Here is an 11,559-nt window from a genome sequence, read left to right as displayed (position 1 = left end):
AATTGGAAATTCCCGAACTGGCTTAAAGCGTCAGAGGAATCATGGATGTACGTGGGTAGGGATTGGACCAGGGGAGAGAAGACTGAGTCAAGGTAGGAAGAGATGAATTCATGGGGCATGAACAGGCTGAAACAGTGGGTCTGCCTGGACAGTCCTGTTTGTGGATTTTTGGGAGGAGGTAGAAGTGAGCTGTGTGGGGCTTGGGGACTATCAGCTTGGAGGCAGTGGGAGGGAGATCACCAAATGAAATGGAGTCAGTTACCATAGTAGATACAGTGGCCTGGTGTGCCATGGTGGGGTCATGGTCCAGGGGAAGGTAGGAGGAGGTATGTGAGAGTTGGCGCTCAGCCTCTGCCATGTAGAGGTCAGTATGCCAGACTACAACAGCACCACCCTTATCGGCATAGTCAGGGTTAGATCTAAGTGCACAGAGTGCAGTCAGTTTGGGGGGAGATAGATTGGATTGGGTGAGGGGAACGGAGAAATTGAGGCAACCAATGTTGCGTCAACAATTCTCAGACGAGTGCAGGTAATAGGCCAGAAGGAGGGGTCCAGTGGATGGAGAGTGTTGGAACTGAGCAAAGGGATCTGTGGGACAGGGAGAGGTCTCTTACCTATAGAAATGGGCACAGAGGCAAAGACGGTGGAAGAAGAATTCAACGTAATGTTGTGCCCGAAATTCGTTTATGTGGGGACACAGGGGAATAAAACTGAAGCCTTTGCTGAGTACGGAGCATTCAGCATTGGGTGGGACGGTGAATATCCGACAGGAGGTGGGGGTGGGGAGGGGGTGGAGTCAGAAGGTAGGTGAGGGGAGGAAGGTTCCAGAGGGCCATGGGTATCTTTGAGTTGTTGCATCTTGTGGGCCTTGATGACTAAGAGGGAAAGAAAGTTTCTTGTTAGCACAATGAATGAGCCAGAGGGTGAAGTGGAACTGTGGAGTTGTGCAGCCCTGAGCCAGCGTGATGTGATGCTGTTGGAGAGAAAGGTTGAGAGTGTGCATGTGGCACCGCATGGCATTGATTGAGGATTCAGGATGAAGCGAGAGCAGCTGTCTGTGGAGGATGATAGCTATAGCTTGTTATGTGTCCATTTCCAAGTCTGACCCGTTTTTAGGAGATGATGCAAAAGTGCCAGGATGGAGCCAGGTCACATATCAATGTTCCATAATAACTTAGCAGCCCAAGGAATTAGCTAAGCGCCTGGACAGACATGGGAGCCAGGGCATCTCTGATCGCCCTCACTTTATTTTCCAATGGGTGTAACCCAGTCTTGTTGACTCTGTAGCCCAAGTTGGTCACTTGGGGTCTACGGGTGTGAGGCTGGAAAAACATAACAGGTCAGACAGCATCCGAGGAGCAGGGAAGTAAACATTTCAGGCCCGAAACCCTTTGTCAGGACTGGGGAGGCAGAGGGGAGCCCAGAAATAAATAGAATGAGGGGGAAGGATAGGAGAGATGGTGATAGGTGGATGCAGGTAGGGGGTTATTGTGATTGGTCTATGGGAAGGGTGGAGCGGATAGGACAGTAAGAAGATGGACATGTTAGGTCAGGTCAGGAGGGGGAGGGCTGGACATGGGATAAGGCTGGGGATGGATGGATTTTGAAGCTGGTGAAGTCCGTGTTGAATCCATTGGGCTGTAAGCTCCCACAGCGAAATATCAGGTGTTGTTCCTCCAGTTTTCGTTTGGCCTCCCTCTGACAGTGGAGGAGGCCAAGGATGGACATGTCGTCAGGGGAGTGGGAGGGGGAGTTAAAGTGGATGGCAACCGGAAGGTCGCGTTGGTTGGTGCGTGCAGAATGCAGGTGCTCTGCGAACCGGTCCCCGAGTCTGCATTTGGTCTTCCCGATATAGAGGACACCACATCGGGAGGTGCCTAGAACACACATTTTTCCTTTCTTAGGCACATGCCCACCTTGGAAAAATGCCTTTGGACTATGTCCAAGTTCTCTAAGTGTTCCTTATTCATTTTCCCTTTTATTAGCAGATCATTAGGGGCAGCACAGTGGCTCAGTGGTTAGCACTGTGCCTCACAGGAACCTGGGTTCGATTCCAGCCTCGGGCAACTGTCTGTGTGCAGTTTGCACATTCTCCCTGTGTCTGCGTGGGTTTCCTCCGGGCACTCCGGTTTCCTCCCACAGTCCAAAGATGTACAGGTTAGGGTGGATTGGCCATGCTAAATTGCCCATAGTGTCCAAGGATGTGCAGACTACATGGATTAGCCAGAGGAAATGCAGGGATAGGGTATGAAGGTGGGTCTGGGTAGGATGCTCTTCAGAAGGCTGGTATGGACTCGATGGGCTGAATAGTCTGCTTCCAAATGGCAGGGATTCTATCATTCTATGATTCTATCTAGATTAATGGCGACTTGAGGTAGACATGGCGAAATATTCTCCATCATCTGCTGAAAAATGGCACAGGCTCATGGTACCCAAATGGCAGCCTCGTTTCTTGGCACAAGCCTTTATGGGCATTAATTGTAGCATATTTCTGACAATCCTGGTCTAAACACAATTGTAAGTACACATGGCTCACGTCCAGCTTTGTAACGGACAAACCTCCTTCTAACTTTGCGTACAAATCCTCTGAGGGAGTGGGATTTACGCAACTGCAAAAAAATCCCCACAAAAGTGAACCAATACATTGGTCTTCACAATTGGTACGTCTGGTGCTGCCCATTCTGCAAACTGGACTGGTTTGATGATTCCTTCACTTTCCAGCCATCTGATTTCTGCCTCTACTTCTGCCTATAAGGCAAATGGCTCTGGGCAGGTCTTACAGGATCACGGAATTGCTTCCTGGTCATCATGCAAGGTGGCCTTGACCCTTTCAGTAGTTCCTAGACTTTCCTGGAAGACTTCTGGGTATTTAATTAGGACTTCACTCAGGCAAATAATTTCTAATCAAAAAACATTGAGCCAATCGAGGTGAATCTCTCACAACCAACTCCACCCAATCAAGCTTGGGCCCAAGCCTTTTACTACAATCACTGGTAATTGAACCAGCCACGTTTCATAAGAGATCAGTTGCATCCTTAATTTGTAAAGGTACTCCGGTATAGGTTCTCAGCCCATCCAATGTTTTGTGCAAAGCTAAAGGCTGGAGCCCAGAGTGAATTTTTTAAACATACTGGTTCTGTGATTGCTGGTGAATATGTGCCACTATTGACCTCCATTAGAACTGGGTGACCATTGAACCAGATATTTATTTTGACTGGTTCTGATTTGGATGTTGCTAAGCAATTTAACAGTTCCAAACCAGATGAAGATGGACTTTCCAGGGTATGAACTCTCCTGGGTACTGGCCTATGAGTTCTCTTACTCTATTTAAGTCTAGTAGGGCTCTGTTGCTGTTCTGCATCTATTGCATATTGACAACAATTACAATGTCTTACCTGGCAGGATCCTGAAGAAAATTGTAACTGTTTTGCCAAGACTTTGGTTTTTTTCTAGGGTTTTTCTGGGGTTCAAGTCTCTCTGATCAGGATAAGTCCTGAGTGAGGCTACACAATTATCTGCACTCACGTGGTATTCCCCAAGCTGAGTCAGCCTGGCGAAGGTGTTCACTTCCATTGAAATACCCTACAACTCATATACTCCACTTGCTGCATTTACCAATGATAAAGCCTGTTGTAGTGCCTGGTTGAGCTTCAGTTAGTAGATGTTTTTGCATAGTTACAATATTAAACTCACATACCAGATGGTCTCAAAGCATCTAACTAAGGGTTAAACCAAGTTCACAGGCTTCTGCTAGTCATTTTAACCTGCTCAAAAAACCCTGATACGGATTCCCCTGGTTCTCAAATTGCCAAGTAAAAAGCATCTCTGAATTAAAGGAGTCTTGGGGTCATAATATTCCTTAGCTATGTCAATCAATTCTTAAAAGATTTTAGTATCTGGTGTCTCAAGAGAAGTGAGGCTCCCAATGACAGAAAAAGTTGCAGCTCTGCAGGCTGTCAGGAGAATTACTCATTGTTTTTTGTCTGCCACAATGTTGTTTGCCCAGAAAAAATAAACCATTCTTTTCACATATTGGGCCCAGTCCTCGCCTGCAGAGTTGAACAAGTCAAGCTTCCCAAACAAAGGCATGATGTAAATAAATGCTTACCCTAACTCAAAGATGACTATTGTGAGGGAGTTTCTCCAGGATCATGCTTTCCTCTCATCGCCACTGAAATAAATCCACTGAGGCCAGCATCCCATCACCAATGAGGTTGTTAACTTACAAGATTATGGTATCCTTTGACATCACAGCTTTATTCACATCAATTGACATCCTACTGGACAAAGAAACACTGGCTACATTATTAGAGGAAACAACAATGCAGACCAGCAGCTCCATCAGCAAGGACAACATACTTAAATTACTAGACCTCTGCCTCACCACACACTTTGTCTTTAATGGTCAAATACACAGATAGACCAACGGTCCACCAATGGGGTCACCCATCTCAGGACTCTTTGCAGAAGCAGTCATGCAAAGATGAGAACACACCACCCTCCCCGGCATTCAACCTAAAACGTGGATCTGGTACGTAGACAACACATTTGTCATTATTAAACGCAACAAATTAGAAGAGACCCACCACCTCATCGACAGCGTATTTGCAGGGATTAAATTCACAAGGGAAGAAGAAATCAACAATCAACTTCTGTTTCTGGATGTTAAAATAGAACGATTGACAAACAGGAGTTCCAAACCTCAGTATACAGACAAGCAACCCATACAGATCAAATCCTCAACTTCCACAGCAACCACCCCAATGTCCACAAACAAAGCTGCATTAGGACACTACTTAAACGGACCAGGACACACTGCAACACTCCAGAATTACGCCGGGAAGAAGAAAAATACTGATACAAAATCCTCGCTTTAAACGGATATCCCCGCAACTTCATCCACAGATGCCAACATAACAGACGACAACAGGAGGACACAGTACACCCTAACACACTGGCCACAGTGCCCTACATCAAGAACACATGGGAACTGACAACAAGACTAGTCCACAAGCCCACAGCCAATCTAAGACAAACATTTACAAGGATTAAAGACCCCATTCCCACAACATGCAGAACCAATGTAGTTTACAAAATACCATGCAACAACTGCCACAAACATTACATTGGACAGACAGGAAGGAAACTAGCCATCAGAATACACGAGCATCAGCTAGTAGCAAAACGGCATGATGAACTCTCCTTAATATCAGTACATTCAGACAACGAAGGCCAACAGTTTAACTGAGACAATGTAACCATAGTAGCCCAAGCCAAACATAGACACGCACGGGAATTCCTAAAGGCATGATTCTCCAAGCATAATGCAATCAACAAACATATAGAATTGAAGCCCGTATATAAACCCATACAGATCAAAGCCGGAAATGACAGTACTCACCATAACGGACCGGACAGTACAAATTCCAAGCAGAGTAGGATAACATCGCTTCATCGGAGGCTCCACTGATGATGTCACCTAGCATGGTGATGAAACATCTGAACAAAAACAAGCCAGTTCGGCGAGCAAGTCAACAACCTCACCCACAACCTGAGCTACAGATCTTTCCCATCACCAATCACCCTTTACTTACAAATGCATAGCCTTTGACAATAGCCCTGCTTCTCACTTCAGGGTCTCAATAGCCCTGACACTCACCCTTTTATGTTAGCCAGGACTCCCTGATTGGACCAGATTAACAGACCCAATCAGGGAACTCCTATTCTATGAAGTCCAGCTGGCTGATCCTGTTACAATCACAACAGGGAGAAATAATGAAATAAATGTAGAAAATGAGGGGGGAGGACAAATAGAGGAAGAAATGGAGGGGGCAGGAGGGAGGAGAAATGCATGAATAAATGGAGCGAGTTGGAGAGAGACAAATGGGGAAATAAATGGAGAGATCATTGAACCTGAAAACACTGTCACAAATGGGACAAAAGCAGAATTCAGAATTGGACATCAGGCTTCTTGGGATTTTAAGTACAATGGAATAAATAGCAGACAGAATGGATCAAGTGTTTCTTTTCAATGTCAACCTTATTTGAAACATGGTGCCATTGCTTTTTGTCAAAGTGTAGCCTCACAGAAGGATACAACAGCTTCCTGAACTGAAATAAAGGAATCGTGAAATATAATTAGACAGTTGAAGTGGCTGAGCAGCCAAACAAGGCCAGATGCTAGTTCTGAAGTTTTAGACATAGTATAATGATGCAAAATTCCAAGATGGAAGATATTATTTTGGTGAATGAAACATTAATAAAATGAAAAATTACGCATTGTGTTTTGAAATTTCCATCGTTGGAGATGCCAGGAACAAGAAACCTTTTGTATGTTGCGATTCTTCTTATGGAAATATCTGTGACAGATTCTCATGTACAGACAGGTTTATAATTTGTATTATGGGAGAGGAAGGTAACTAAATAGATCAGAAGAGGAATAAAGAGTACCTCAGCAGCAGAAACTCTCATTGGTGAGGCAGGAGAAAATATTGGAAGAAATTCTAAAAAGGAATTAACCAGCAATACCCATTGAGAGCACATTGATAACATACACTCAAAAAAATGAGTGAATGATACAGGACAGGTATTTTGTAGTTTTAAAAGCATGCTGGGGAATAGAGAAATCTCTAAACAAGTTCCTCGGAGTGACGATAACCGACAATCTGTCCTGGACTTCCCATGTAGATGCAACGGTCAAGAAGGCACAACAACACCTCTTCTTCCTCAGGCGGCTCAGGAAATTTGACATGTCCATAAGGACCCTCACCACCTTCTACAGATGCACCATTGAAAGCATACTATCTGGGTGCATAACGGCCTGGTATGGCAACTGCTCTGCCCAGGACCGTAAGAAACTACAGAAAGTGGTGTTACAAGGGGGAATGGCTGATTAATCAAGCTCATAATTAAGCTAAAACACAACCCCAATCTGTTATGTTGGGATTATGGGTTCCCCTCTCATAATTACCCCCAAAACACCCAGAGAAGCTTATCTTTCCCCTTGTAATCTATTAAAAGACTGGTTAAAAGAAAGAAAATCCCTGATCTCCACTTTACAAGTGACAGGAAGCAACTTATTTACTTAACCCAACAATGAACAAATTAACAGAATTACTAACAAACCAACAATTCCCCCTTAGACTACTAATTACTCCCTAACTGGTCTAAATTCTACTGGAATGCTGTTTAAATAAAGACACGTCCCACAAATATAAACCCAATTAATAAGAAGCAATAAGTTATAACTTAATCTCTCCATGTTCGTACAGACTGTCTTTGGGAATAGTCTGTCATATCCGGTCTCTTCACAAACACCTTTCTTCCTTTAATTCTGCTGCCAGGAATGTTTTATCTCTATAATTTCTTCAATTAGGACTTTGAGCTAAAATACCGTGGTACCTTTTATGAATTAGATGGGCTTTCTCTGAGAGCTGAATGGAGCTAACTCTGGTAGATGGTGGATGGCTCTCTCTTTCAGATGGCAGTTGGCGCTTCCTGACTTTCCAAATGCCTTCGTCTTATATACCCCTAATGACATAATCAAATTCTTATGATTGGTTGTCAACACCATCAGATTTAAATTCAATTGGCTTTCTGCATCTAGGTGTTTGTTTTAAATTAATTGGCGAAATTCAAACTCGTCACAACATCAAAACAAAACTGCTGTTTGGCCCGCCACCTGTAAGGCTTTTTTGTTTGATGCACTTGTCTCACCTTTTGAGGCTCTCTGTTCTGGCAACTTCAGCTGCTGCTCACAAACATACTTTTTAAAAAAAATTTCTAAGTACAGACAAAGCTCAAACCTCTTACAGGAACCACACATTTTAGCTTCCTGCCTTCCACTTCACAATTACTCTACGCAGCTTCGTAACAGTAGTGTGTGCAGCCCAAACCATCACGGAAGCCAACCTTCCATCCATGGACTCTATTTACATAGCTCACTGCCACAGAAAGGCTGCTAACATCATCAAAGACACATCGCACCCCAGCCATGATCTCCTACAACCTCTTCCATCAAGCAGAAGGTACAGAAGCATGAACACATGCACCAGCAGGATCAGGAACAGCTTTTTCCTGGCTGTCTTTAAGCTGATGAATGGACTCTCTAGCTTTAAATAATGCTGATCTTACTAATGTTGATCTCACCTAACGCACACTCTGTGCAATGTAACCTGTATGCCTCTGTCTAAGTTTTTTTGATCTGTACATCCTTGCTTATTATGGTCTGCTTGTACTGCTCGTAAACAAAGTTTTTCATTGTATTTCGGTACACACGACAATCAATCAGTCAGATTGGACTGCGTGAAGAGCAGCGGTCTGCCTTTGTTTCACAAAGAAAGGTGTGTGCTCCAAGAAACTTGGAAATACTAGAAAAAAAAGACTCTTGGAACTAAAATGTACATGTTGTATATTTTGTTTTGAATATACATTGATTTATTTAAGAAGAAAAAAAGGAATCTGTTATTGCTGATAAGGTCTGAAGGATATCGGAGACTTCATAGAATGAGGGAACGGTGATGTGTATATCAATGAAAGGTTAACGGGCCCTGAGTTGATTGTATAAATATTGAGTACATTTTATGCAGCGCAGTGTGAGTTTTATGGAGTGTATTTAACTGAAATAAAGCTGTCATTAAAAATGTGGACTTGTACCTGGTTCAGAAGCAGCTATTTTGTTGACTGTAACAACCTGGAAGGACAAACGCAGCAGATACATGGGAACACTACCACCTGTAAGTTCCCTTCCGAGCCACTCACCATCCTGACTTGGAAATATATCGCCATTCCTTCACTGTTGCTGGGTCAAAATCCTGGAATTACCTCCGTAAGGGTATTATAGGTCTAACTACAACATTTGCATTTCTTTACGCAGACGGTGGTGGGTACCTGGAACGTGTTGCCAGCGGAAGTGGTAGAGGCAGGCACGATAGCGTCATTTAAGAAGTACCTAGACAGATACATGAATGGGCAGGGAGCAGAGGGATACAGACCCTTGGAAAATAGGTGACAGGTTTAGATAGAGGATCTGGATCGGTACAGGCCTAGAGGGCCAAAGGACCTGTTCCTGTGCTGTAATTTTCTTTCAGAGATAGTAGGAACTGCAGATGCTGGAGAATCTGAGATAACAAGGTGCAGAGCTGGATGAACACAGCAGGCCAAGCAGCATCAGAGGCCTCCTGTGAAGCACAAAGCAGGAAAAACCAGACCATATAAATTCGAAACAGCACAAGACATCAATGCTTCACAGGAGGCTCCATGGATGTCACCCAGTAAGGGGACGAAACATCTGCTACCAAACCTCCCAGCTCAGCAAACACACCAACATCTGCAATCACAGTGTTACATCGTACAATGGTTGTGTTTGCTACCAACACAACTGTAAGCAGTGTCCTCACTACACATGCACACACATTGTCTGTGATGTTACATCCAGCAATGGAGCATCGAGCTGCCTGGGACAAAGATTATGAGCAACAAAATGAGTGATTTTCAACTATTTTAAATGATTTCCCTTCCTCTGCCAGTGTGGTAGCAGAAAATGCTCCAATTATTAAAAATTTTAATCAACTTCCTTAGCCTGAGGTGATGTCCAGCTATCACAGGGGGTTTCTGCATTTTCACACACAGGAATTCTCAGATCTCGATCAGGAATTGGAGCAGCTTGGTGATTATAGAACATAGAACATAGAACATTACAGCGCAGTACAGGCCCTTCGGCCCTCGATGTTGCGCCGACCTGTGAAACCAATCTGAAGCCCATCTAACCTAAACTATTCCATTATCATCCATATGTTTATCCAATGACCATTTAAATGCCCTTAAAGTCGGCGAGTCTACTATTTTTGCAGGCAGGGCATTCCACACCCTTACTACTCTCTGAGTAAAGAACCTACCTCTGACATCTGTCCTATATCTATCACCCCTCAATTTAAAGCTATGTCCCCTCGTGCTAGCCATCACCATCCGAGGAAAAAGGCTCCCACTGCCCACCCTATCTAATCCTCTGATCATCTTGTATGTCTCTATCAAGTCACCTCTTAACCTTCTTCTCTCTAACGAAAACAGCCTCAAGACCCTCAGCCTTTCCTCATAAGACCTTCCCTCCATACCAGGCAACATCCTGGTAAATCTCCTCTGCACCCTTTCCAATGCTTCCTATAATGCGGTGACCAGAACTGTACGCAATACTCCAAGTGCGGCCGCACCAGAGTTTTGTACAGCTGCAACATGGCCTCATGGCTCCGAAACTCAATCCCTCTACTAATAAAATCTAACATACTGTACGCCTTCTTAACAACGCTATCAACCTGGGTGGCAACTTTCAGTGATCTATACACATGGACACCGAGATCTCTCTGCTCATCCACACTACCAAGAATCTTACCATTAGCCCAGTACTCTGTATTCCTGTTACTCTTTCCAAAGTGAATCACCTCACACTTTTCCGCATTAAACTCCATTTGCCACCTCTCAGCCCAGCTCTGCAGCTTATCTATGTCCCTCTGTAACCTGCAACATCCTTCTGCACTATCCACAACTCCACCGACTTTGGTGTCATCCGCAAATTTACTAACCCATCCTTCTACGCCCTCATCCAGGTCATTTATAAAAATGACAAACAGCAGTGGCCCCAAAACAGATCCTTGAGGTACACCACTAGTAACTGAACTCCAGGATGAACATTTCCCATCAACCACCACCCTCTGTCTTCTTACAGCTAGCCAATTTCTGATACAAACCGCTAAATCACCCTCAATCCCATGCCTCCGTATTTTCTGCAATAGCCTACCATGGGGAACCTTATCAAACGCTTTACTGAAATCCAAATACACCACATCAACCGCTTTACCCTCATCCACCTGTTTGGTCACCTTCTCGAAGAACTCAATAAGGTTTGTGAGGCACGACCTACCCTTCACAAAACAATGTTGACTATCCCTAATCAAATTATTCCTTTCTAGATGATTATAAATCCTATCTCTTATAATCCTTTCCAACACTTTACCCACAACCGAAGTAAGGCTCACTGGTCTATAATTACCAGGGTTGTCTCTACTCCCCTTCTTGAACAAGGGGACAACATTTGCTAGTCAACTTGATTCCCTGACCGGGAATCGAACCCAGGCCGCAGCAGTGAAAGCGCCGAATCCTAACCACTAGACCACCAGGGACGGTATTATCTCGTGACCCTGGTCTTTATAGAGAACCGTTCTTTTCCCTCGATAGATTGTTGCCAAGTCCTCAATCCTAGCCCCAGACCCTACGTGAACAACGACACCAACATCACCCCATCATTCAGAATCCTGCTCCATGACTCAATGCACTGAGATTGCGGACCCTATCCCTGTCACTCCACCAGGTGTGTGACATCTGAAACATTCAGACAGAGTTTGGGTTTCTGTAATCTCTGCTGATCTAAAGTGGGAACATGATGCTGGCTGAAGGGATGAGTTATTAATTGACTGATCCCATTGACAAGCTGTTCACACTGAGGGAATCCAGAGCTTCAGTGGATCTTAGACGGAGGCAGAGAAACTGATTGTTTAGTGCCTGCAC

At 44.3% G+C, this 11,559-nt stretch overlaps 1 non-coding gene across 1 annotated transcript; it reads right to left on the bottom strand.

Moving 5' to 3' along the window:
- Positions 1-11,102: 11,102 nt before the first annotated feature.
- Positions 11,103-11,174, bottom strand: trnae-uuc. The gene has a single exon. It is a non-coding gene; the product is annotated as a tRNA-Glu (tRNA).
- Between the last annotated feature and the right edge of the window lie 385 nt (positions 11,175-11,559).

This window comes from Rhincodon typus, chromosome 14, assembly GCF_021869965.1.
Source record: "Rhincodon typus isolate 14 chromosome 14, sRhiTyp1.1, whole genome shotgun sequence".
In the NCBI taxonomy this organism is placed as follows: Eukaryota; Metazoa; Chordata; class Chondrichthyes; order Orectolobiformes; family Rhincodontidae; genus Rhincodon; species Rhincodon typus.
This window is presented reverse-complemented; position numbering and strand designations above follow the sequence as displayed.